We start from the raw sequence: 27,728 nt of genomic DNA, 5'->3' as shown, positions 1-27,728 counted from the left end.
ATTTTTTACAATAGAAGCAACAAGGAGCCAACGTTTCTAACCCAGGGACAAACCAACATAAAAAATCCCATATTTTCTGAGTGCAGAGACATACAGAGATTCAAAGATCTATATCTTCTGGACAGAACCAGGATATTCCAACACTTATTTATCTCACAGTTTTCCAGCTTTGTAATGATTCCTCCCACATTATCGGGGGACATCGTTTGGCCACCCACCATTTTGAACCAGGAGCTCCTGGGATAAAAGTACTGTGCGAATGGGCCCTGAGAGCCACAGGGCAGAAAACAGCTTCTTTCATGTTGTGTTTCCAAATAGTAATCAGCATTGTTGTGTATTATTATTTATTAAAGAATCGTGTCACTCTGAGGTCTCTGACACACACTCTAAGTTTCTTGCAATCAAATTTATTTCAAAAGGGAGTTTTAATGTAACAAAAGACCAAAGGAAAAAATATCAGTAAAATCAGGATAAAATTCTGATTGCTACCAATGGGGAAGATTCTACATGCTTTGATACATAAATAGATCTTCTATAGATATTGAAAATACCCAATAAGGAACACTTTAAAAAGTAAGGCCATTCCAAAAGTGGATTGTCGATAGATAAGAAGGTCTCTCCCTGGTAGGCAATCATGGTATTTCAGAAGATGGCCTACTTGAACTGGGTCACTACAAATAACTTAAGAGTATGGATGCAAACATCACTAATTTTGTCCTTCCAAATAAGGACAAAAAATTATAGTAGTTTTCTACATGCTGGAAGAGAAAATTTATATTCTTGCGCAGTATTTCTCTGTATGCCGATCTTCTTAAGTGCTGCAGAGGAATTATTGCATGGAGAGAAACACATTACTTTGTATAAAAACAATATTATTTTCTGTAAAGAAAAAAAGTTCCCTGCATAGGAAATGATGTTTTCTGTACCAGAAAAAAATATTTTCTTTCCATCCCTATCCTGAGACACAGCTTCCTGTGGAATATATTCTGATTTCATTTCCGGGATCTTAATGGGCAAAAGTAGCACTTAAAATTGTTCTTTGAAATAAACTGGTAGATAGTGATGTCTTTAGATATAGCACAAACTAGTTACTGGTTTCCTAGGACCAAAGCAACAACAATCTGGCCACAGTATTGTCAGTTCACAGAATTTTCTGACTGAGCCTTTTCACATGCAACCCATGTAGCACTTGCTACAGTGGTGTAATGTAAGAGTCTATTATGGCAAAATCAGGCTCTTTCAATAAGAGCCAAAACAGATGCTTCCCAGCAGTACTTCTAGAATCAACATGCAAAGTAGGAATTTAGCTGCTGGAGCGCAATTACTAACTGAAACAGATAATCCAGAATAAATCAATGAAATACATGTTAAAATGTATGTACAGGAGTTTGTGAAATATATAAAAATGTAGAGCTTTTCTTTTTTTTCTTACTGTAAGATCATTTGTGAATATGATAAAAAGCATTACAATTTAGTTCCAAAAGCAGACCACAACCTAGATTAAAGTGATCCAGATAATCTGTTTTATTCAGGAATTCTGTTTGTGGCTGCTGATAATCATTCAAGCATCCAAAAAAAATACCTGTTTCCTGGAGCTACTGGTCATCTCCATGTAATTAGCCAGTCAAAGTCAAAGCAGAGGGATGGCAGATCAAACACCCTAGTTTGCTGCTTCCAAAAAGAGAAGGCATATAACTATGACAACTATTGTGTTGCCTTCTTCTAAAGCTGAGAGAATGCAGGTGCCCAACAGGTTTCCATAGCCAAGCAAGAATTTGAACCTAGTGACACAGTCCAATTCTCAAAGCACTATACAATGCAATTCAGAGTAAATAATGGATCCCTTTATTGGAACATAGCTTTTAATGAAGAAAACACTGCAACAATACTAGCAAGATAAAGCACCTTTTACACTGACATGAGAAGAGGGACAAGTACAAGTTGTTCCTATGGCCAAAGGATTTAAGATGTCTGCATGTCCTTTGAGCAGACAGAATTATCTAGAAACGTGTGGGGATGAACCTAAACCTCCGTGTACTTTGGTGACAACTTGGCAATAGTGAAGTGCCTTAAGTTGTCACTTCATTTAGATGACATTGCTTCAGATTGTAAACATCCCTTTACCTCGAGAACAAAATGAAGCTGAACCAACTATGACTTGGAACCTTAAACTGCATCCAAGTGAAACATAAATATGAAAGATTGTGAATAGCTTTTATAGTCATATTGAATATGTTTGTGCCAAATGCGTAAAAAAGGTAGATTATCAACAGACTCCAAATATAGTAGTGTCCCTCTTCCAATTGAAGGCTTCCACTAACAGAATGGAGTCCATCGTGTTTATCCGTTCTTTTTCTTATCCCTACAGCACCTGATAGACAGTATGGGGTAGAGGTTTGAGTGATGGACATTGACCAGGGTTCAAATCCCTACTCAGTCATAAAAAATCACCGTAGACAAATCACACATTCTCAGCAAGCCAAAAGCAAACCCTCTCTAAAAAAATATTGCCAAGAAAAACCCATAATAGGGTCACCTTAGGGTCACCATAACTCTCAAATGACTTGAAGGCACACAACAACTATAGCACCCTGAATACAAACCCACATCTATTTCCAGAGTTTGCAGAGAGCGGCAGGGCTATCAGACGACACCGAAACAGGTAGGAAAGGCAACCACTGAAAATGCTTTCCATCAGCAGAAACATAAAGAGATGTGAATATTTTCTTAGGAAAGTCCAGTCTACCATTCTACTCACAAGGAAGTGTAAATGGTTTCAGGGATATATTAAATAGAAAAATCAAATAGCTCTAGTGAAGATACTGCAGTGGTTGTGATGAATTTGTACACTGGAAACAAAAACTTTATTTTTGCCAGTATTGTTTATACCAACATAGCTTTCTTTATATGCTTTCCTATGTCTGCAATGTACATCAGGTGCAGGATTCAATCAAAGAAATTTTCATTTTGATTTTCTTTGACTGAATCCTGTCTCTACATTTCCCAGACACTCAACACTTTATACTACTTTGGGTTAAAGAGCACTCTACGTCCTACCCCATCCCAATGGTAGAGAGGCAATCCATACACTGCGTAAACAAAAACTAGTGCTAACAGAAACTAAACAAACATTTGCCTTGTTTTCCTGTCCTTGCTACAAAAATGCTGATATTTTTAATCAAGGTTTTTTTAAATCTAAGAAATAATTGCTGCTGGGTTGTTGTGGGTTTTTTTGGGCTGTATGGCCATGGTCTAGAGGCATTCTCTCCTGACGTCAGGAGAGAATGGCTCTACCCCATGGCCATACAGCCCGAAAAAACCTACAACAACTCAGTGATTCCGGCCATGAAAGCCTTCGACAATACAATAATTGCTGCTATTTGCCTTAAAGTAAAAGAGACAGTGATCACTCATTGTGCAAGGGTTTCTCCAATTAAACATAAATGCCTTTGCCTTTGCATTCCCCTAAGGCTGAGAGAGTGTGACTTGCCCAAGATCAAACAGTGGCTTTCCTTGGCCAAACAGGGATTCAAACTTTGGACTTGAAGGAGAGGTAATGGCATACAATTTCCTGGAGGGAGGGATTGGTAGCTATAAATTTAAAATGGTATTGTTCCATTATCCGGGTGGAGGCCAAAAGGAAAGGACAGTTCATTTTATGAGGGTGGAGGGTGGATTGAAGGAGTAAAACCCTTTCCCCATTTTCCTGTTATTCCCCCCACCCACGTCACCATCAGTAAAACAACAATCATTTATGAAATGGGAAGTGAGGGGGATAGGGGAATAACCAGCAAAAATGGAGAAAATTGTTTTCCTCCTTCAATTCCCCCACATAAAATGGACTGTCCTTCTCTATCTAGGCTCCCTTTTGGAGTCCGCCCAAATATGGAACAGTACCATTAAAATCATCTTCTTTCCATTGTATATCACAGAAGGAAAAATCATGCAGCCCCTGCATGTTACTGAACGGCAACTTCCATTAGCCCTTCCTTGTGTAGATAAACAAGCCGAATGGTGGGTGTTACAGTCCAGCAACATGTTTTGGTTATCTGCATTCAAGTTGTTTCTGACTTATGGTGACCTAAAGTAAATTTATCAGGAGGTTATCTTGGCAAGATTTGCTCACAGGGATTTCTTTGATGTTACAACTGGGTTAAGGTCAGCCAGTGGGATTTGAACTCTGGTCTCCAAAGTCAAAGTCGAACACTCAAACCACTATACCACATGGGCTCTGCATTAAGATACTATTCATGCAATACCTAGAGCAGCTAACAGTAGCAGATATCTATGCTGAGTAGAATCTATGATATATTATAATAGGATATAGTGTGCAAGGACTATATGGTATATACAGAGTGTTTCAGAATGAGGGACCGGGTTTCAAAGTAGTATATTTCACAAGGGCATCATGTTACAATTACACAAAAAATTACAAATGGTTTAATGAGTTATCACATTATCAAATTTTATGAATCATTTTGAGCCAAAAACAAATCTAAAAAATAACATTGCAAATGGAGACTATCGCATGTTGTGGGGATGCCATCTTGTGAATGACTGAGGCACGGGGCTGTTTGTGTGCTGGGAGATGCATCTAGCAGTAATCCTTGGAATCCTTTCATTCATGTGAGGTTTGTGGTTGCAGAGATACATCGATTTCAAGTTGGATTTATCTCTTTGAAACATCCTGTATTATCAGATACATATGGTGCAATATATTAGGATTACATAGTATATAGCCAACAAAACTATTATTTCTTATTTTAATCAAAGGAGCACTTTAGATTGTTTTGCACTAGAAACCCTAAATGTGTGATTTGTGATTTATAGACAAAACAATCAGGAATTTAGATTTGTCCCTGACCAAACTGAGCCACTTCTTCCCAGGGATTGTTTCCCCTTGTTCAATTTCTGTGTGCAAGCCTTATTAAACATTTGATGCTAATCAAGTATTTACAGAGAAGAGAAAGCGGCCCTCACATTTCAGTATTTGTTGCTGAACCATTAAGAAAGCAGCTGTTGTCAGTGGCCCTGTGCATTTTATTGGCAATTCTTAAACAACTGCCCTCCAGCTATGTACAGTATCAGATCTCAAGTCAAGAAGGTCCCCTCCTCCAAAGGGTGTTGAATCACTTTAATGTTGATTCCAGCATTAGCCTCACTATACCTTCAGTACAGTAGTAAATTCAACTTTACTACAATACTATAAAGCATAAAAGTATTGTAATAACCTTTTTTAAAAAATAAGCTGTTAGCATTGTAGTGTTCAGTTTCCGAAAATCTAAAGAGAATTCTGATGAAAAAATGTTAATGGTAGTTTGTTGCATGGCTAAAAGGGATAATATAATTCTTGTTCGTCCTTTCTTTTTGTTAGAGTATGTAAATTGTGTTGTCCTTGAGGTATTTATGATATTACAAATCTGTCCAGAGATGATAACACCCCCATTTCATTGTAATAACTAGCGTATTTTACATATAACTACCTTCCTTAATCTTTGGAAGATCTGCACCTTCCAAGCAAAGCATTGTTCATCGAGACATGTTATCTGTGAATACAGGTATAATCTGAGTTAAACTGGGATGAAGCAGTTGCTTCAAGTTACAACAAGTGTATGCTTGTTTCCCCAGCAGTAAGTCTCACTACTTTCAATGGGGTTTATTTTTAGAACTACAATTTTAATCCTTTTTAAGTGGGCAATCCTATACAAACACTGCCTGGCAATAAGACACCCCCACCCCCACCTCCGAGCACACTACAATTTACCTCTGAGTGCATATATTCAAAATTATACTGTCAGTCCCACAGATTTCAATGAAAAACAATTAGGTTTCTGGGTAAACGAGTGGAACATAGATGTGCTTAAATGAAATGTGAATCATGCCATCTTTTTTTTTTTGGACTGCAGTGGTGTTTTTGTGTACTTCATTTAACATCAGTGTTCCTTTTGAATTATAGTGCAACTTAAATTATTTTAGTTTGGTACGTATGAAAAATAACCTCCTTTGAAGATACATTTATAAGAAATAATTGGTTCAAGTACAGGCTCAGGCCCTTACATTTTTTATTGTAAATTCATCCCGTCACAACATTGCGTCAAATGCCAATTTCTTTTCAGTCCACACAAATTTGACATTATTATCAATGGATATTTTTTAAATCTGCATTATGATATGCAGTTTTGTAAAAACATCACACACACAATTACACAGACAGACCAACATGGGTCTCGTAGTGGAAGAAGGGATGGCAACTGAAGTGCTGACTTCAAGGTCAGTGGTTCAAATCCATGAGATGGGGTGAGCTCCCATCTGTCAACTCCAGCTCCCCATGTGGGGACATGAGAGAAGCCTCTCACAGGATGGTAAAACATCCGGGTATTCCCTGGGCAACGTCCCTGCAGATGGCCAATTCTCTCACACCAGAAGCTACTTGCAGTTTCTCAAGTCATTTCTGACATTTAAAAAAGCAATTTTAATCTATTTTGATTTTTAAAAACATTTTAGCTGCTTTGGGTCTCTTTAAAGAGAAAAAAGCAAGGCATTTAAAATAAATAAAATAAAATAAAACCATGAACCACCTCATCTTGACATTACAAACGCTCACCTTAACCAGGAAATCAGGCAATAAGTAATTTCTTCTGACATTCTGGTGAGACACGGATATAAAAAACTAAGGAGTAATCACATTCTTTTAATTTATTTCCCTAGCAAGATTTTTTAAAAGATGGGACATAGAGCTCCCTGAAATGGAGTAGGGGTGGTACTAAATACTCCCTTTACAATTTCTAGTCTCTGAAGCTCTCCAGAGTTCAAAGCATAGACAATCGTGTGCTTGCAGATACTGGCATGCCTGACATTTAAGACTATGAAATACCAACCTATTTTGAAATTGTCCAAATCATTAGTTGTGGAATTTTCCTAGCACTTTATGAATACCGCTGTTAATTGAGCAATTAACTTGAAACTACAGAATGTGCTGTGATGGCATGATATGATATAAGCCATGTAAAAGAAGAAGCAGCCAAGCAACTCAGTATGTTGAAAGATATTAATGAAGTGGCAAAATCTGCCAGAGAAAAAAAATAATAATGGATGATTTCAACAACCCCGATATTAACTGGCTGAATGACACATCTGTACATGGTTTGGAGAAGCAGCTTACAGATACTATAAATGGCTTCCTTTTGGAACATCTTACTCTAGGATACAGTGAGGGGGGGTTGCACTGATTTTAGCGAGAAGCACATGCCTACTGTAAGGTAGAGAGGACATAATAATTCTGTAATTAAAAAGGGGTGCATGTGAGACAGAACTGTATGGATAGATAATTAGCAGCAATGTTTAAAAATTAACACATTTAGAAGCTGCTCAAGAGAAGCAGAAAAGAAACCAGTACTGGTGGTGTATGATCAAAGTACAAATATTACAATTGCAGTAGATGTGAACTGGGAGAAATTCAATAAATAGAAGAAAGGTTTTTTAAATCAAGGCTGAATAATCCTTATCCAAAATACTTGGGACCAGAAGTTTTTTGGATTTTGCATAATAAGATATCTTGGAGATGGGGCCAAAATCTAAGCATGTAAATCATTTATGTTTTGCATACACCTCATAAACTTTAGATTTAAAATGCATCTTCTTTTTGAATAGTTTTGTGCATGAAATAAAACTTGTATACATTTCACCATCAGAAAGCAATGGTGTGATTATCTCAGCCACCCAGGTAGACAATTTTAGATTTTGGAGTATCCTGTATTTCAGAATTCCAGATAATAAGTACTTAATCTGTACCTGTATTGGTGGCAGTGATAATGAAGTAAAAGTAAATCAAAAACTAATTCTGGTAATAATGAACAAAAGTGGGTTGCTGTGAGTTTTCTGAGCTGTAGGGCCATATTTCAGAAGTATTCTCTCATGACATTTCACTATGAACAAAATTATTAGTGCAGATTAAGGGAAACTAATCAGATACATAGAATAGAATGGCATTATTGTGGAATACAGTCATTTTGAAATCTGAGTGTTTGTTTGTTTTTTTCATGTCCGGAGCAACTTGAGAAACTGCAAGTCGCTTCTGCTGTGAAAGAATTGGCCGTCTGCAAAGACGTGGCACAGGGGACACCCGGATGTTTTGATGTTTTACCATCCTGTGGAAGGCTTCTCTCATGTCCCCGCATGGGGAGCTGAAACTGACAGAGGGATCTCATTCGCGCTCTCCCCGAATTTGAACCTCTGACTGTCAGTCTTCAGTCCTGTCAGCACAAGGGTTTAACCCATTGTGCTACTGGGAGCTCCTATCATCTGACTGATAAAAATATGTATAATCTGGACAAAATTGGAAGCAATAAAAGAGTTATGTGTAATCTCTCTCTGCTTTTATTGGTTCTTCCACCTAAAGTAACATCTAGAAAAAAGTAGTGGAAGGAAAGAATGAGATAATCCATGGTTTGAATCTAAATTTAACTGAGATTATGGCAGATTAATTGACTAATTTATCCCATTTAATTGGGTGGCTCTATATTATGTATAATGAAGTCTAGTTTTGATCCTTTATTTGTTAGTGGCCTATGCAAATAGTTATATTGGGTTTATTAAATTGGTTTATACATTTTACATTTTTAATATTTGGATTTATTAAATTCTATACTAGTTGAATGAATTAGCTGGTTTCTTCCTCTTGTTATTTAATAGTGTTTGTAGTTTGAGATTTTTTTAAAAAAAGAAAACACAGGATTTAAAGTGAGGAGAAAAATAGGTATAGTTGGCACATCCCCATTTCATTATGGAAACAATAATAAGATAGTACTGCACAAAGACAAACTAGATAAGCAAACCAAATGAGAAAAAAATACAACATATAAAAACATGATGTAGACCTGTTACAAAAGTATTTCCCAATATGCCCCATTTTCATCTTAAGATATGTAAACATTGCCTGTCTGATAATATTATACACAGAAACTATTTTATACAGTTAACAAACAAAATAGCAAAAACAATCAGTCAATACCTACATTAATTTTTTGAGCAGATATATATCGTCTTTTTCATGGAATTTCCTTTAAATGAAAAGGAAAGGATTGCCAGGCATTTCATTTTGTTATTCTAAAATGGCTTTAAGAATTTCCAGTCTTATTCTGATTTAACATGAAGCGGGGGCGGGGTCTGTGTTCAAAGTTTGGTCCAAGCCTTTCATTTAGCAGTTGCAATGGTCTCTGGAAGTGGGTGAAGGTACTGCAAATCCCATCGTCTTTGGTCCATCCTCCCCCAAACCTAAACAGTATACAAAGTGCATTATGGTGAGTCTGTGTGCCAAATTTGATCCAGGTCCTGGCTGATGCGGTTTGCAGTAGTCTCTGGAAGTGAGTGAAAGTTCTGCAAATCCCATCATCCATGGTCCATCCTCCCCAAACATGACGAGGATATAAAGTGCGCCATTGAGGGCCTATGTGACAAGTTTGGTCTAGGTGCATCATTCATGGGGGTCACAGTGGTCTCTGGAAGTGAATGAAGGTACTGCATACCCCATTGTCTGTGGTCCATCCTTCCCCAAACCACACCAGGATGTAAAATGGGTCATGGGGGTCTGTGTGCCAAGTGTGGCCAGGTCTGTCGTTTGTAGGGGTTGCAGTGGTCTGTGGAAGTTGGATCCCTGGACAGAAAAAAACAGGAACCTTAGGAAGAATGGGCCACTGTATTAAAATGAGGCATGGGATGACTCCGCCTTGGTTAATGTCCTGCCATGTTGCAAAATGGCAAAAATGAAAATAGAATAGAGGAGACAGAAGTTCTATGAGAGTCTTACGAGAAGCCACTTGCAATATTCTGTATGGGCACGTGGTGTAGGATTGTGACCTAGAACAATTCTGAGCAAAGTCTACCTAATCTATTGACTTGGATTCCTATAGTTAGCATTCACTACTTCAGCCTTACAGAGCAACAGTTATAGCATTTATGGTTATGATTTTAAAAAATATTTCTAAAAGTCTCTTTGCACCTATTTCCACATCTTAGTATGATACATATTTCATTATGCCCTATATTTTGCTTCAAATCATTTTGAGACATACAGATGTTTTTTATAGTACTGTCTTTATCAAACTGTGTGCTAAGTGGGTAAAAGCTCTCTTTTGCCTGTTGTAAACTTATATCGCCCGGCCTCTGAACAGCACAGTTATTTATTGGTGATCTCATCCATCTACTGAGCTGTTAACCTTTTACCGCACCATCTACTATGATGAATGAATGGCTAGTGCTAAGTGATTTTGTTTTTATATCAGCAGATGAATCAATCCACACTTGAGATATTGGAAAGGGGCGTTGTGAGTGTAGACAAGCACACATCTCCATATATACTCTTGAGTGAGAAAAGGAGAAAACTGTCTACTGTCCTGGCCCATTTAGTACATTTAACTATGACTCTATATAAAAAAATTACCCTATAATAATAATTAATAGTTGTTATATACACACAGTACCTTCAAATATATTCCTGATGCTTCTGCATTCTTGATTTGCACTACCCAAAGCTTTTACCCTTGCTAGTGGTATTCAAAGTCATACCCATATTAGTCTGGATCATTATGCAAAAGGAACATTGAGATTAGCTGAGAAAAAGGGTGTGTAGCATAAACTTTCATAGACTGGCTACTTCATGACACTAGAGAATGAATCCACATTAAATCTGGTTTCTGCCTCCTGCAGAATTATGGGGTTTGTAGTTTAGTGATGCTGTTAAAGGCTCCTCCCTAAACTACAAATCCCAGAATTCTGCAGGAGGCAGAAACCAGATTTAAAGTGGATTCATTCTCTAGTGTAATGTGGTAAGCAAGCATCTACTTGCATGAAACAGATATTCAGTTAACTAAAACTCAAACTGCAAATGTCTTTCTGTCTCTTTGAAATGTCAGTATGTTGAGGAACTTAAACATTCATTTCTATTTTTCTTAACTAGCAGAGAATTATCTTAAAATAATCCAGTAGACTAAAGTCCTGGATTTTTCATAATTTCAGTCCCCGTTATTCTCATAACATCACTCATATCCCTCAACTAGTTTGTATTTTCTCTTCCTCCACAAATTGAAGCTTCTGCTCCAGAATTTATTTACACATTACACTCCCTTATCACAGGATCAGTCTAGATCTGAATCCCAGGGGGAACTCCAGCCAAAATAATTTGGGAAGCCAATGAATTTATTGGCTTTATAACCCAAAGTCCTCCCAAAAATGGAATCCTTGCAACTTAGCCAACTCAATCAATGTCATTATGGGAACCAAGCATTTTTACACATATTGCACACAAATATCCCGTGATAGAAAATGGGAATATTTTGGAGGAGCCCTCACTACCTCATAACAGCCTTTTTGAATAATTCTTCTATAATATCCCTGAAAACCTATTAAATGTTATAGAATTTTAAGTGCACACGCACACACCTCAGGTCTGGTTGTCATGCATGTAAAAAATTTTAAAACCCCTATTATTACAAATGGATTCATTATTATAAATGCAATATCATTCTGCTTCACAGATGTTCATGTGATATATTTGTGTACATGCCAAACATGTGAATCTATAAAATAGTAGATTAGAGGTTAAGGTTGTTTTGCAGAGGTTATAACAGTTCATCCCTTAACAACTGTAAAATCACATAACTTACCAATGTGTATAACATACTGCAGTTTAAAATACCAGATAAAGAGCTTTGCTCTTGCCTCACCTTTCCCAAGACACAATGTTTGCTAGTTAATACAGTGTGGATGTTCAGCCAGGAGTTATGAAGGCATGATAGATCAAGGGATGAAATGCATGTGTGAACCAGCCCAAGGTCCATGGCAGAGCCTAGATTTTATATTTAGCCCAAAGAATTTAAACTTTGACCTATAAATTCTGGACCTCTAAAGAGTACAATAAATCCTTTAAATGACAGCAAGATTAGTCAGCTGCACTGTAAAATGTACTTCACAAGTCTATCAACATGAATTACTTTACAATTCTAAACATATTTACGAGGGAGCAGAACTAACTGGCGATAATAGAACTCGTCTCCAAGCAGATATTCTTATATTTTAACCCTGAACTGTGGGCACCACCTTAGAGAAATTAAAAGTAAGGATGTGTATAAGTATGTGAGGGGAAGTCATAGGAAGGAGGGAACAAGCTTGTTTTGTGCTGCCCTGGAGACTAGAACACGGAACAATGGCTTCAAACTACAAAAAAGGAGATTCCATCTGAACATTAGGAAGAACTTCCTGACTGTGAGAGCTGTTCAGCAGTGGAACTCTCTGCCCCAGAGTGTGGTGGGGGCTACTTCTTTGGAGGCTTTTAAACAGAGGCCGGGTGGCCATCTGTCAGGGGTGCTTTGAATGCAATTTTCCTACTTCATGGCAGCGGGTTGGACTGGATGGCCCATGAGTTGAACTTTCCTTCATCAGTCACATGGCCTTTCTTGTTTTCCTTATTTGTTTATTTATTTAATTATTTGGTGGAAGAGGACTGGTCTCAAGATACCTCTCTTTTATTCCAGATTAAGCAAATACTAACAGATGTACACACATAACCTTCTTACAAAGTTGACTATACTATAGGCTTTCCACCTCATCCTTTATAGTTATTAAGGGTGTGTGTGTATATGTGTGTGTGTCTGTGTGTGTGTGTGTGTGTGGATCACAGTAGGGAAAACTTAGAATGTGTTTCCTAATACACCCCTACTACATTTCCCAATAGATTCCTAATAAACGATATGGTGTTTATTGATTCTTTCAAATGTGTTTATCTGGAAGTCAACAAAAGCTACTGTGTTGAAACAGAATTCAAATTCAGTAACATGCTGTAAAAACATTGTATCTTGTATGAAGCTATGTATCTTTATTCAAAACAGAGTGCCAATGAATTCAAGAAGTTTATTCCTAAACATAGACATTAGTTGTGACCTATGAGCACCACTGATTTCTGTGGGTCTGTTCTAGGTGCACAGACCATTTAATGCAGTTCAAAGCTAGTTTCAAACTGCAGTTGCTTCAAACAAAAGAAAGCCCTTAATGAGCATCAGCACTCTGCTCGGCGGTTTGTGGAATCACCATCCAGCTCTCAAAATGATTCCAGAATGTCCTATGTAATCATCTGCACAGTTAAACAAACATTTTCTTCAATACTGGTTTGAAGCAGCATTAAATGATCAGTGTGGATGTGCCCTGGATCTAAGCCAATGAATCTCTCTTCCAGAAATCCCAAGAATACAGGCCATGTGTTTAGAAAAGTTATCATAGTTTGGAAAAGTTTCTTTTCTGAACAACTCCCAGGGTAACAGCATGACATATCCTCCAATTGCTTTGATTTGGGGACAATTCCAATCACTCCACTGTCAGACTACTTCTTCAACTGCTTTTGAAATTTCCCAGTTTTTTTCTCCCTCTCCTACATTTCCTCTTTATGCTCATCTTAGGGCACTTCCAGAGAGCACTTAAATCCATGCCAGAGTGAGTTTTTTATTTAAAAACCCATTTTGGTGCGGATTTGAGTCCCCACACCTGCCACCCAAAACCCAGGCTTTCCTGAGGGGATGTGTCCATCCTATCTCAATAACTACTGGGATGTCATGGGACTACTCAGAAGTCCCCAAAAATAAGCCCTTAAAATGTAAAACAATTTACCCAGCCGTCATTAAGGTACTGCTAGAGTCCTCCTGGTGCACAAAAATGACACACCAGGAGTTTCAGGGGGAAGCGTTTTTCCTCCTCACCCTCCCCCCTCCCCCAGTCACCTGGCACATCATTTCTACACTCCAGGAGGACTCCAGAAGTATTTTAATGGTGGCTGAGAAAGTTGTTATACTTAAGTTGTTAGAGGTTTGAGATGGCTGTTTGGACTCACCCCTGGATAGTCCCAGAACCCCTGGATAGTCCCAGATACCCCATTAAACCCGATCCTTTCAGGAAGGCCTGGTTGTAATGGGGTATCTAATTAATATGGGACAAAACAAGATTTACCTTTGTCCCAAATTAGTTCACTTTTACCTGAGGCATCGTTTAGATGCCTCAGATAAATGCACAACAGTCCCTGCATTTTTGGGCCTGTCTGGAAGGACCCTTATTTCAATAGCTGTGAATTGAATTCAAAGTGTAGAAGTAGTCTGCTTTCAATTAATTAAGGGTAATGAGAAAAGGAAGGGCAGAATACTGCCCTTCTCAGTTGATTCAGGTGAACACCAGGGACTGGGGACCAAGGCATCATATAAGAGAAGTGGACTTCCAGTCCTTTCAACACTGTCCTTATATCCCAGGGTCAAATCCCAGGTTATCTGCTTTGAACTGGCAGATAACTGCCATATAATCTGGGATAAGCAGCTAATCTGGGATCAGATCTTGGGATATGACAGTGTAGAAGGGGCCTCAGTGGATCTGTCCCAGCCACAAGCATGCGTGGAGGAAACACATTTCACTCAAAGTTTTGTACTATTTATACTATGGACATTTTCACATTCCATATTAGAAGTGGATCATCAATTTATTACATTTTTTTAAAAAAAACTAATTTTTTAGTCAAGCACAAAAGGTATTAATGTATAGTAATACTTACAAATATGCAAGATAAGCAACTCCAGTCACTGGACAGTCTCCTTTGAATTCATGAAACTGGCCTGCAAAAGAAAAAATGAGAGGGGGGGGGGGAGGAGAAGAACTTGAATTAAATAGGAGGGGAAAGTTATATCTTCCTCTTTAGCCAGCTTACCCCCTTGCCCACATAATAATAATAATAATAATAATAATAATAATTTTATTTGTTGCCCGCTTCTCCTCGTGGCTCAAGGTAGGTTACAGCATTACTAACTTCTGATCACCTGTGGAGTCCAGGCAAGAGTATTTTTAAATGTTCCTTCCCCCCACCCCTCCGCCCCTTACTTTACTGTCATCTTCAACAAAACAGCATTTTAAATCATGAGCCAAGTAATAGCTTACAAGTATTTATTAATTTGCAAAACCATTACCAAGAAAATTATATTTACACTGTTCCCTATTTTACAAATAATCTTCTCTATTATTACCTCCTATAAGATGTCAAGAATACAAATCAGAACAGTGCTGCAATTTTAAGCTACACATGCTGCTGTAAGAATGTTGTTTTAAAATACAATTTTGTCTTATTCACGCCAACAGATTTTAACAGGAGAGAAATAAATGTGCTTTTTCAAAGTTGAATATAGCATTAAGAGAAATATTATATATGCTTTCATTCTCCACAGGTTAATATTCTACATAATGGGAGAGTAGAGCCAAACCTAAATTCTTTGGTGTAGCCAGTTTGTGGATTGGGCTGAAAGTTAAAAGTCAGTCTAATACAATGCAATCAGTATTAAGTATTATATTCAATTTAATTTCCCGCCTTCCTTCCTCAATGCCCCTTAGAAAGGTAACAGATGCAACTCAGAGCCACAGGATTGCCTTATAACATTCTTTTGCTCACACAATGAGGCATTTATGCCTCTAAATATCCCTGGTTTCCTCTCTCCAGAACCCCCAAGAATTAGAAGGTAGTTCGGCAAGGAGTTTGTTTTTATTGTTTGCTCTCTATGCAGCTGTTTTGGTTCTTGAGAAAACAAAAGGCACTTTGTTCAAAGCCCTTCTTTTCTTTCCAGAACATGGGCACGGATACTAGTAATCTATCCCAAAATAGAAAGGAATATGAAGCACAAGTTTGGATTGGAAACCTGTACCACTCCCATTGAATTATTCACAACTGATAATTTGGAATGATGGAACTGCAAATGAAAATGTATTAGGTTCCTGGTTTTGGTAAACCTCAGAATTTCAGCCATGAAGGATTTCTGTACAAAGACTTCCACAACTTCAAACATCTATTGCTTCAGAAAGATTCTTTGGGAAACTAGAACACACCAAGCAATTCAACATCTATTGCAATATAGGTTGAGCCACAGGATGTGGTGTGATAAAACAGTGCATATTTTGCAAATATTTTATTGTACTTTTGCACTGTTTTAGCATTACTAATTGATTGATGTATATTGTAAGCTGCTTTCAGTTTCCAACTTTGGAAGAAAAGCAGGATATAAATCTGAATTAGTTAGGCAGCATATGAAGTAGGCGCTAGACGATTTGCTGCATTGCATATTTTAGGTTAATTTCTCAGTCGCTGTTTCTGAATTTGGACTTGTACTGCAGAGAAATACCTTGTTACTGTACAAAAGGAAAAGGCAAATGTAGACAGCGATGCATTGGCAGCCCCATTATTAAGCAGAGCAAGACTCTGGGTGAAATATGGCAGTGTTGAGATTATAGAAATGAGTGAAAAATAAGGCCTGCCTGCTGCTTCCTGATACAGAAGATGCCATTGTCCCATTGAAGTAAGCTTCCACTATGGTCCTAAGAAAATAATCTTAATCCCCAAAATGGCCAAGGCCTGCTGACTAAACACTAGGCAAACTCAATCTATGCTGAATGCAAACCTTTCTCAACCTAGTGACTTTGTATATTCTTTAGCACTACCTTACCCTGGCCTAATGACATTGGTATTGTGCATGTGAATGGTTCTGCACAGCCATAAAATAAGAGTCAGGATATGGATTAAAGTAAAATGGATTGCTGCAGAGATCCTATCAGGCACCCCAGGAACTGGATGGAGACTGGGATGGTAGCCACAAAGATCTGCTAAATATGAATGATCTGAAACCATACATGTTATTTCTGCATCTGATGCACGGATGGGCATCATCATGACCAGCAGCATGTTAGATGGGGATCTAACTTTGCTTCTGTGTTTTTGAAATGCATCAGTGCTAGCCCTATCCTGACAAGTGCTTCGCATTTCTCTGCTTAAGTCCAGCTCTGCATGGGATTACAGTGATCGGTTTCAGTGGATTTTTTTTTTACTTATTCTGAAATTTCCGGTAAGCTTTTTCTGGTTGGATTCATGCTATAGAACTCATTGTGGGTGTACATTTTGTGGATACCCCACTCTTAAGACAGCTTGGAACAGCATTTAATGCCTGTGTAGAACTGCCCTCGGTCCCTGGGATGGAAGACATATTGATTTGGTAGCTTCTTCTTCACCTCATACCTGTTATACCCAATTTTTTAGACTCTTATTAGATAACAAAGTAGTTTTTCAATATAATGATAGTTCAATTGGCAGAATTCTAAGATCAACTGTGATTTTATCAGGGCCACATTAATAATTTCATAGCCACTAGAATGCACTTTGGTTTGTTTGTATGCAAAAGCAAACTGTGGTTTCACTAGAAACCTGTTGTGTAAGTAAAATGTAGGATGTGATTTAGGAAGGAATACGTATATGTCTGAGAGTCACTGCTTATTGCCCATAGACCACCAACCATGGTTTGGTATTGCTGAATGCAAACATTTACCATATATATAAGCCAGCCCGAATATAAGCCGAGATACCTAATTTTATCACAAAAGTCTGGGAAAACTTATTGACCCAAGTATAAGCTTAGGGTGGAAAATGCAGCAGCTACTGGTAAATTTCAAAATAAAAATAGATACCAATAAAATTATATGAATTGAGGCATGCAGCTTCTCCTGCCCTCTCGGCACAGCAACCCAGCTGCCATGAGGAGAGGCAGTCCTTCCTTTCCTCCTCTCTCAGCACAGAGACCCAACTGGGTCGCTGTGCTGTGAAGGAAGAAGAGGAAAGCATGCATCTTCTTCTCTCTTATCAGCACAGCAAACCAGGTGGGTTGCTGTGCCAAGAGGAGAGGCCAGGCAGGGAAGATGTGTGGCTGATGAACCATGCACCTTCCTCTCCTCCCCTCTTGGCACAGCAACCCAGCTGAGATACTATGCCGAAAGGAGAGGAGGTGCACAACTGGTAGAAGCCCTACAAAAGGCTTCTTTCAGCCCCATGCTTTCCCACCAGGACCTTCACTTGAGAAAAACCCAAGTGGGTCTTTTTCAGCCTAAAAATGTGCTGAATAACTAGGCTTATACTCGAGTATATAAGGTAAGCACTTCATTTATTTCAGTCAAGTCTTTTTCTTTAGTTCTCATCTCTTACAGTTTAATAACAACACAACATACAGTTTCAAACAACTCTATTTTTTCCAGGAATTAAAATAAATATTGGGTCAAAGTTGCATGTGTTTAATTTTGAGATGCTGTCAAGGGCTAAAAGAGGAGGTCCAGAAGAAGATATGGCAACTGTAGTTATAACTCAATACAGAATCAACAAATCTCATTTGCCGTTATCAATGCAATGCTATTATGTATGTCTGCAACCAGCTCTGAATCTCATTATCAGATGATTTATGCCATTACTGTGCTTTGGAGACACCAATTAAACAAGGACAGCAGTTCGTAAGGTCACAGCTAATTAATCCGAAAAAGTATAAATACACTTTAATGCACACCACTTCATGGAGAGAATTTAGGAACAAAGCATCAACACTTTATAATGGGTTACACAATTATGCATGAAGGTTAAACACACACGTACACTCGGCTCATCTTCTATGCTCTGCTCAAATATATATTTTTATTGTAAGTATTTTAAGCAGAGATAAAGCACAGGGCAGCAAAAAGAGCATCAGAAAAAATCTGTATCTGAAAGCCTTGACGCTTTGGGCAAAAATGCAAGAAAGTGAGAAGACCGTAAAGGGCTAGCCTTGCCCAGTGATCCTGAGCAAATTAAGGCCTCCTGTTGTTCAGATAACACCTCCAAACTGGGAATGAGCTGCAGGCTGCACCATTACAAAGGCAGTTAGGCAGAGGGGAGGTGGGAATCAAAACACACAGCCTGGTCTATTCAACTTAGTAGTTTCATCTGAGCAAGACCAGAAGGTTGCAGAACCACAAAACCAGCAAATGCTTCTTAATCTGGCTTTGGACCTATTTATTCCCCTTGAGCCAAACACACTCATTCACTCACACAACCTTTTTTTCATTCTATCCTACATCATTTTTACCCATATATCTCCTTCCACCCCCCCACCCCCCACCCCGGTGTAAATCCCTATCTGATTGACAGACTATAAAGCTCCTACAGAGCTGGGTGAAACTTTCAGCTTTAACCAGATAAACTCACAAGATTAACCCCAACAATTAAAAATGAAAGCATTGTTTACTAAAATAAATAAATAAAAGAGTACCTACTCTACATCTGTTTCAAGAGACAGCACAATACTGTGGTTTAAGTGTTGGACTAGGACTCAGCCACTCAGCCAAGGAACTGCACTGAGTGACCTTGGGCACATCTGGCACTCTCTTAGGCCCCTTCTACACTGCCATATAAAATCCGGATGATCTGCTTTGAACAGGCTTATATGGCAGTGTAGACTCATATAATCCAAAGCAGATAATGAGGATTATCTGCTTTGATAAACTGGATTGGGTTGCTGTAAGTTTTTTAGGCTGTATGGCCATGTTCCTGAAGCATTCTCTCCTGATGTTTCACCTGCATCTATTGGCAGGCATCCTCAGAGGCTGTGAGGTCATACAGCCCAAAAAACTTACAACACCCCAGTGATTCCAGCCATGAAAGCCTTTAACAACGCAATCTGGATTGTATGGCAGTGTAGAAGGGGCCTCAGTCTCAGAGAGAGGCAATGGCAAGCTTCTCTGAACATATCCTAACAAGACAACTTTAATGTGCCTTCAATGAAATGCCTTCAAAACATACAATCCCAACCAGTTTTCAAGCATAGCCATTTAAAGCCACCTTCTATTTGATCTCATCTGAGTTACACAAAAATGCTGACCTGGACCATCTCATATACATCCAGTGAAAGGAAAGACACCTCCCCGCATGTGCTCTTGTTATTAACTGCATAAATTATACAATTAAAAAGTTATTTTTGATTTGTCTTCAGTAGTTGCGACTCTAAGGCAGCCTTCCCTAGCTTATACCCAACCCAGATATATTGGACTTCAATATACAGGATCCAACAGGGCCCTTCAACACAGCCCTATATCCCAGAATATCAAGGCACAAAAATCCCACAATATCTGCTTTGAACTGGAATATATGGCAGTGTGGACTCAAATAACCCAGTTCAAAGCAGATATCATAGAATTTTCTGCCTTGATATTCTGTGATATAGGTCTGTGTGGAAGGGCCCTCAGTCAGTTGTGAGAAAACAGGTATTGCTGCAATTCTTTGTCCTGCCTCACATTTCTCATTTTTTTCTGCAGAGCCACTAAGACAGAGATTTGTCTTTGAGGAGACACAATGAATGCTTTGCTGTCCGAAATAGAATTTCTGTCCCCCAAACATTTTTTTTATTTCAGCCACTGAATGACTAGCATAGCAGAGAGTGAAACAGTTCAAACCTAGAACTCTCATATTTATGGTATTTGCATTGCTTTGGCAATTTTTCCTGTCTTTTTTCTTTAGATGCCTAAATTGTATTTCTAAACTGAAGTTTCACATGAATTAATGGAACAGGACTTTAAGTTATCCATTACAGGGAAGGGATTAAATTGTTTCTTTGGCAGTCATTTTTCACTTGGAAAAAAACTTTCCACAAAATATTTTGTCATGAAGGGTGATCTTGGGTAAGTCACACTATCTCTGCCTCAGAAGAAGGTCATGGCAAATTGCTCTGAACAAATCTTGCCAAGTAAATCCCGTGATAAGTTGCCCTATGTAAGCCAGAAAGGATAAGTTGCCCTATGTAAGTCAGTAAGTCAGAAAGGCTCATAGAAGTAGCAGTTTAGTTGTATACATTAAGTTCTCATCAAGGGAAAAAGAAAAAAACACTTTCCACAGTTTTGGAAGACCAGCACATAGATACTGAAAACACATAAAGTCACACAGTGCTATTCTGGCCGCCTAACAGTATGCTTAGATGCCAGCACTCTTCACAAAACAGCCAGCCTTAGGGCTCCACCTACTAAAAGAGAACAGTAATAAGTGGTTCTCAAAAACTTAAAATCTGATAAGAGGTAGCAAAGCACTCCTTCCAACACCCCACCAGACAACATCTTCTGCCAATTTTTACAAACAATTTAGTTCTCTAAATATTGTTTTATGCTGCTCACTAGAGAAGGTAATATGGACCATTATGGCCTTGCTGTTTACTGTGTTATTTGCTTTACATGACTGCTGTAAAACTAGAGCAGCTGCTTGTGGTCTCAGTTTAAATTCACAAACCATTTTCAAAGCATGCATTATGTACACACCCTATTAAGCAAATCCTACCTCTGCCTGCCTGCCAAGGTTTCATGGCAGACTCCACAAATACCCAGAGTTTGCTTTCAGTTCACTTGATCAAGCAGTGCTGGGACAATCAAAGAGAGGCCTATGAACACATACAGAGTGCTTCTTCATCTAATTGAGAAATCATAGTAATAAAACATGTAATTAATATCTTCTAGGTCAAACACATTTTCCTGTAGAAAGACTTTGAGTCATTCTAGCCCTCACACATATACCTGCTTTAAGGCTGTATTGAAATAGATCTCAGCCACTTTTTAACTAAATATGCCAAATATTTGCTGTCGGTTTGCTTCATAGATAATTTGATGTTCTAATACTTTTAGGGCAATACTTTCTTTTGAACACAACTTTTTTTTTAACACAAAGTGCACTACCAAGCCCAATCAGGTCAGGATTGTCTCAAACGCTGAGACCTAGGGATGCACCTACACTGTAGAATTAATGTAGTTTCATATCACTTTAACTGTCATGGCTCATTGCTATGTAATTCTGGGATTGGTATTTTGGTGAACACCAACACTCTTTGACAGGGAAGGGTAAAATCCAAATCTACAATTCCCATGGTTCCATTGAAGCAGAATAGAGCAGGCATAGACAAACTTTTCAGCATGGGGACCAGGCGGGCCCGAAAGAATGGGGGAAGACCAAAGTTTGGAATTGGGAGGGGGAGGCTGGAGAGGCAGTTAGCATGGGAGGGAGGCCAGGGGCAGTTGGTGCAAGGGAGAGAGGCCAAGGGCAGTTGGCACAGTTTCACATGTGGCTGAGCGTGGCTCTTGGGAGAGCCCTGGGCAGTCATGTGTGCCTGCATGGCCCTCCTCTTGGCAGGAGGGCTTGACATGCAGCTGTGCAGGGCTCTTGGGAAAACCCTGCACAGCTGCATATCCCTGCAGACCGTTCCTCTTGGCGTAAGGACATGCCCTCCTGCCAAGAGGAAAATTTGACACGTGGCTGAGAGCCCTTCATAGCCATGTGTCCCTGCAAAGCCATCCTCTCAACAGGAAGACGTGGTGGTCCAATGCGTCCTCCTGCCAATAGGAGGATATGACACACGGCTGGCTGGTGCTGGAGGCAGGAGCCCAAGGAGCTGCATCTGGCCTGCGGGCCTAGGTTCTCCCATGCCTGGTGTAGAGGCATCCCTGATATAATTCCCTGGAAATGTTACTAAGAGTTATGCATTGAGCATCAACACAGTTGTTCACAGCCTGCCATTCCCATATACACAGGAGAAGGAAAGTGACCATATTTTCCTATTTAGAAATTGAGACAGAAATCTTAATTAAAATGCTGTTCCCAGATAAAGTTGAAATGAGGGTATTATTCCTTATTTATATGGGATAAATCATATTTAATCTAGTCTACTTGGTTTTAGCATGAAGGTGGATGTAGGACAGAATGGAAGGTAAGTCCTAGTACCACAATAACTGGGAGGGAAGCGATAAGCATTAAGACCTCCACAGAGTCTTGCCAAGTTGCACCAATAAATCTGTTAACACTTGTAAACTATGGCTAACTACTCCTCTAATAGCTGAACTGGAGATTTGCACATAGACCTTTCCTCCTGCCTGGAGCAAAACTTACCAAAATGGCATAATTTGCACCTGCATCTCCTGCCTAGAGATGACTCAGGGACAGTTGGTTTCCAGCATGTTATCAAAGATATGAAGAAGTACTATAGCATCTAACCTTTCCTGCAATTGTTTGTTTTCCCTCCTTTGACCATTTCCTGGAACTGAAATCTTTTCAGCAACATCGTCCCAAAGCTCTGACTCTAATAATATGTATCCATGTTCAACCAAAAGCTGCAGGTAAATTGGCAACCCATTTTGAAAATGATTTTAAACTTGTGATCATCACAAAAGTTGTCAAGGTTTAGAAATAAGAAGGAAACCATAACACAACAGCATTTGTGCAGCTTTTTTTTAAAAAAAGCGTAAAGATGTTAAATATGCTCCCCAACCCAGAAAGGATTACTGGTGCACGGAAATAAATTTCCATGCACAATTGCACTTTTGGATCTGATCCCAAACATGCCTGTGTAAAAGGGAAGAATTAACATCTCAAAATCTGAAAGTATGCAAAGGGTACTAGTGGAGCGCATGTACTCAGAGACACAGAGAAATGGACAACTTCTTCTCTTTTTCCCACCTTCTTTTAATTCCCTCCTTTTGTGTTTTTGAGCTGTATTATCAGTGTGCCACACTAAAGTTCTGATTAAGGAATACTTTTCCGTGAAATCTCCCAGTGTCCATGATGTAAGTAGTAATTTGACAGTAAGAACTGCAATAGTTGCAATTGCAGTCAACTTTCCAATTTAACATGTAGTTAAACCTTTTTAATGAACTTCATATTGAAGTAAGCTAAAACACAATTATTCAGCAGATTAGGATCATATTGATTCACTTCAGCCTACTCCAAATCAACTTTATCTACCATTATTAAAAGGGGCCACATTATATTTTATTTTAAAAGGTAGATATTAAACCACAGGCATGGTGATTTCCAGGGGTTACGTTACATTCAGTGCAGTCGTATATTTACTCAGAAGTAAACCTCATTAAAATCAATTGGACTTTCTGCCTATAGCATACAGTCAGTACTCCGTATACACAGAATCTGCATTCATAGATTCAACCAACCATAGCTTTTACATATTCCAAATTTTAAAAAATCAAAACAGAAGCCTTGATTTTGCTATTTTACATAAGAGGCACCATTTTAAAGTATGCCATTGTATATAACGAGGCTTGATCATCCATGGATTTTTGTACCCATGAGATAGGAGATCCTGGAACCAAACACAAGTGGATATCAAGGGCTCACTGTATATTTTGTGATTAGAGTAGCAGGAGTATGATTCAGCACTGGAAATGTTGTACTTGGTAGGATGTAAATGGATCTTCTAGCACTTTACAGACTGAGGGTCCTTCCACACAGCCCTATATCCCAGAATATCAAGGCAGAAAATCCCACATTATCTGAGTGTGGACTCAGATAACCCATTTCAAAGCAGATATTATTTCATTTCAAAGCAGATACCTAGCTCCAGCAGAGAAGAGCTCTTTGCCCCACCCCAGCCATTCCACAGATATATAAACCCATTGTCCTAATTCCAACAGACCTCACTACCTCTGAGGATGCTTGCCATAGATGCAGGCGAAACGTCAGGAGAAATGCCTCTAGAACATGGCCCTATAGCCCAAAAAAACCCACAAGAACCTACAGATATTATGGTATTTTCTGCCTTGATATTCTGGGATATAGGGCTGTGTGGAAAGGTCCTTCAAGAACAAAGTTGGTAGCTGAAGTTTTGTAGATCAAATCTACTTCCTACAATGAAAGATTATGGTACTAGCTTCTTTCTCTGTTTGTCTCTAAATTGCTATAAGACTCTTTTACATATTAATATTTCAGGCTAACATGGCAGTATAAGATAATATAATCCACTTCAAAGTAGATAATGTCGATTAATTGCCTTGATAATCTGGATTATATGGATTATAGGGGGCTTAAAATAGGTTATATATGCCCAAACTCTAACTCCAAAAGACAGCACCTAGGATAACTCATTTAAAACTCCAATTAAATGCAGACTACATGCAATGCCTCATTTATTTACCACAGTTTTCAAAAGATCTACTACAGTTTGTGCATCCCATATCTGGAATTTCAAAATCTGAAATACTACAAAATCCAAAATTGTTCACATGGGTGGCTGAAATACTAACACCTTTGTTTTCTTATAATTTCTGGTACACAAACTTTGTTTCATGCACAACATTATAACAATGTATTAAATTACCTTAAGATTATGTTTATAAAGTATATATGAGGCATAAATGAATTTCTTGTTTATACTTGAATCTATGCTATTAAGTATATATGTGCAATTACAAGTATTCTAATATTAAAAAATCCAAAATCCAAAACACATGTATTCCCAAGCATTTCAGATAAGGGGTACCCTACCTGTACATCCATTTTTGGGACATTCGTAGGTTGATATGTTTGCCTCTAAAGAAATGTTAATGATCCTGGTGGATATGATAGTTTTCATAAATTGTCAATTTAGAAATTACTTGAGAAATCTTTCGTGACTGGTGCTGTCTTCTTGTATCAGCTAAGGACATCTTGAAATCTGTCCAGATTCACATAGAAAGGGGATTGAGAGCCAACATACTGAAATGAATTCAACAGGTGCTGGTGGTCATGAGAACCCTGGCCAAAGAGCAAGACAAGAGGATATGTTTGCACTCTCATATAAAGACTGTTCTTAATACAAATATTGGAATCTCTTTACCAATAGTCAGAGAGAATCCAGTCACTTGTATGGTGGAAGAGAGAGCATCAAACACAGATAGACACCTGCAGCTACACACTATTATGTGGGTCACATTTAATTTAAAAATTCAAGGAAATGGTCAGCATGCCAAAATTCCAGCATAATGTCAAACTAATGCAGCAATTGCTTTTGAATTAAAAGATAGAGTCACACAATTATAGAGCTGGAAGAAGTCTCATGGACCATCTCATCCAACCCCCCCCCCCCTACTCAATATTATTATTAATAATAATAATAATAATAATAATGAGAGGCACAAACCAATTGAGGATTTTAGAAATTGTTGTCTATGTCTTGTATCAAACAGATGTCAGACAATCATTCTATGACCTGACTTGGCTTTTCAGTGTCCCCAGTTGACTTTAATTTCTTTTAAACAAGTCTATTTTTAAAGATGTTCCAAAAATGATGGTGCCACTCACTCTCACAGTGGCTGAGTATCAATACTAGGCATACTCAGAGTGCCTCCCAGGGCCCAGAACAAATTTGAGCTGAGCTTTTCAAAACCACTTAAAGTAAGCAAGCATTGAATTTCCAATGAATAACATAAGTACTGTCATACTAGATTACAACAGTCTTACTAGCCCATTACCTTGTCTTAAAGAATGGTCGAAATCAAAAATTCAAAACTCAAAAATTCAAATGATCTGCTCGTTTTCTTTAGTCTTTAGATGCTTGAGCTCTGTCTATAATGTTTACCCACAAGTAAATTCAACTGAGACTTCCTCTTAGACTTGGATTCTATCTCCAAGATACCTCATTATGTAGATGCAGGGATTCCAAAATCTCCCCCCAAAGTTCTGAAATAAGGAACATGTTTGGTCTTAAGCATTTTGGATAATGGATACTCAACCTGCAATAGCTATAGTCAGTCATGTAATGAAGAGCAATGACAAAAACATTCTTGTTGAATTTAATTATATCAAGTGCTTAAACTTTAAAACAGTTACTGCATAACAAGCTTTGTAGTTCATCAGCTCTAACCACTTCAGCAGACAGGGCGATTTTAGCATCCTAGGACACTTCCACCCCATCTGGAGGACTGATAGGCTTGTTGGCCACCAGATGACACAAGGTAGCTTCCTGTGGAAGCCTCTCCTCCAACTGCAGGGAAAGTCTCACCAGACAGAAGACTTCCCCTTGTTGTGCTGGCTCCAATGGAGGAAGCATGGGGCCTCCCCCGTAATTGAGACATTTTCCCCATGTGATGGGGAAAGCATGGCAGAGAGGGTGACAGATTTTCCCCACTGCTCCCTCTTTCCTCCCCAGAAGCCCAGTGAAGTGGGACGTTTCACCAGGGCTTTATGATGAGGTTGTATGATACCAACAATTCCAAGACTCCATCTACACTACCATGGCCCTGCCCCATCAATGGCTGAAGTGGCAAGGAAGCATTGCAAGAAGCTTCCTCGCCACCATGTGACTCTTCTGTGTGTTTGGGTAGCTCCATGGTTTTTAGGTTTTCCCCTTTCTGATGAGGGAAGGGAGAGGGCACCAACATGCCTTGTCCCAATGCCTCCATGTAATAGGGAAGGAGAGAGGGTGTGCAGCTTGCAGTAGGGTGTCATGCGCACCTTCTGTTTCACCGGTGATTGCCAGTGAAATGGGACAGGGGGGGGGCATCAGTTTGATGTGGTCCATAGAGTTTCTAGGGAGGTATTGCAAGGAATCTCTAGGGCCCTGTCTACACTGTCTATAATCCAATTTCTGATCCCAGATTATCTGCTTTGAACTGCATTATATAGGAGTTAGACTCAAAGCAGATAATCTGGATTCAGAAACTGGACTATAGAGCAGTGTAGATCCATCCTAGATCTTTTGCTGACTCTATGGTCAACTTCCTGCCAAACCAAGATCCAAGGGGAGCGATTCAGCACTTGCCGAGCTCCCATTCAATTCAGAGCATATGCAGTCAGGCAGATAGTAGCATCACACACATACCAATGGCAGAAGATCCATCAACCACACAACCAATAACTGTAGACCCCTTCAATACTATTTAATAGGCCCACATAACAGCTACAGAAGCCTTGGAAATTACTGAATAAAAACAAAATTTCCGTCTTTTCAGATAAATCTAAAGAATTACGTTTTATTGAGAGAGATATATTATTGTATTTAGCCAGCTTTTAACAATTACTGTCACCTCTATGTCTACCCAAGATGGATCTACACTGCCCAATATCCCATAATCTTCTC

General features: G+C 38.8%; 1 protein-coding gene across 6 annotated transcripts in view; it reads right to left on the bottom strand.

Moving 5' to 3' along the window:
• Positions 1-27,728, bottom strand: part of SOX6 (SRY-box transcription factor 6) — a 521,576-nt gene that overhangs the window by 422,912 nt on the left and 70,936 nt on the right. For all 6 annotated transcript variants that reach the window (XM_060767625.2, XM_060767634.2, XM_067462638.1 and 3 more), the window contains one exon: positions 14,579-14,639. The gene's annotated coding sequence lies outside the window, so the exon portion shown is untranslated. The remainder of the gene's footprint in view (positions 1-14,578; positions 14,640-27,728) is intronic.

This window comes from Anolis sagrei, chromosome 1 (assembly GCF_037176765.1).
Source record: "Anolis sagrei isolate rAnoSag1 chromosome 1, rAnoSag1.mat, whole genome shotgun sequence".
Classification (NCBI taxonomy): domain Eukaryota; kingdom Metazoa; phylum Chordata; class Lepidosauria; order Squamata; family Dactyloidae; genus Anolis; species Anolis sagrei.
Note: the sequence above shows the minus strand (reverse complement) of the source record. Positions and strands in the feature narration are given on the sequence as shown.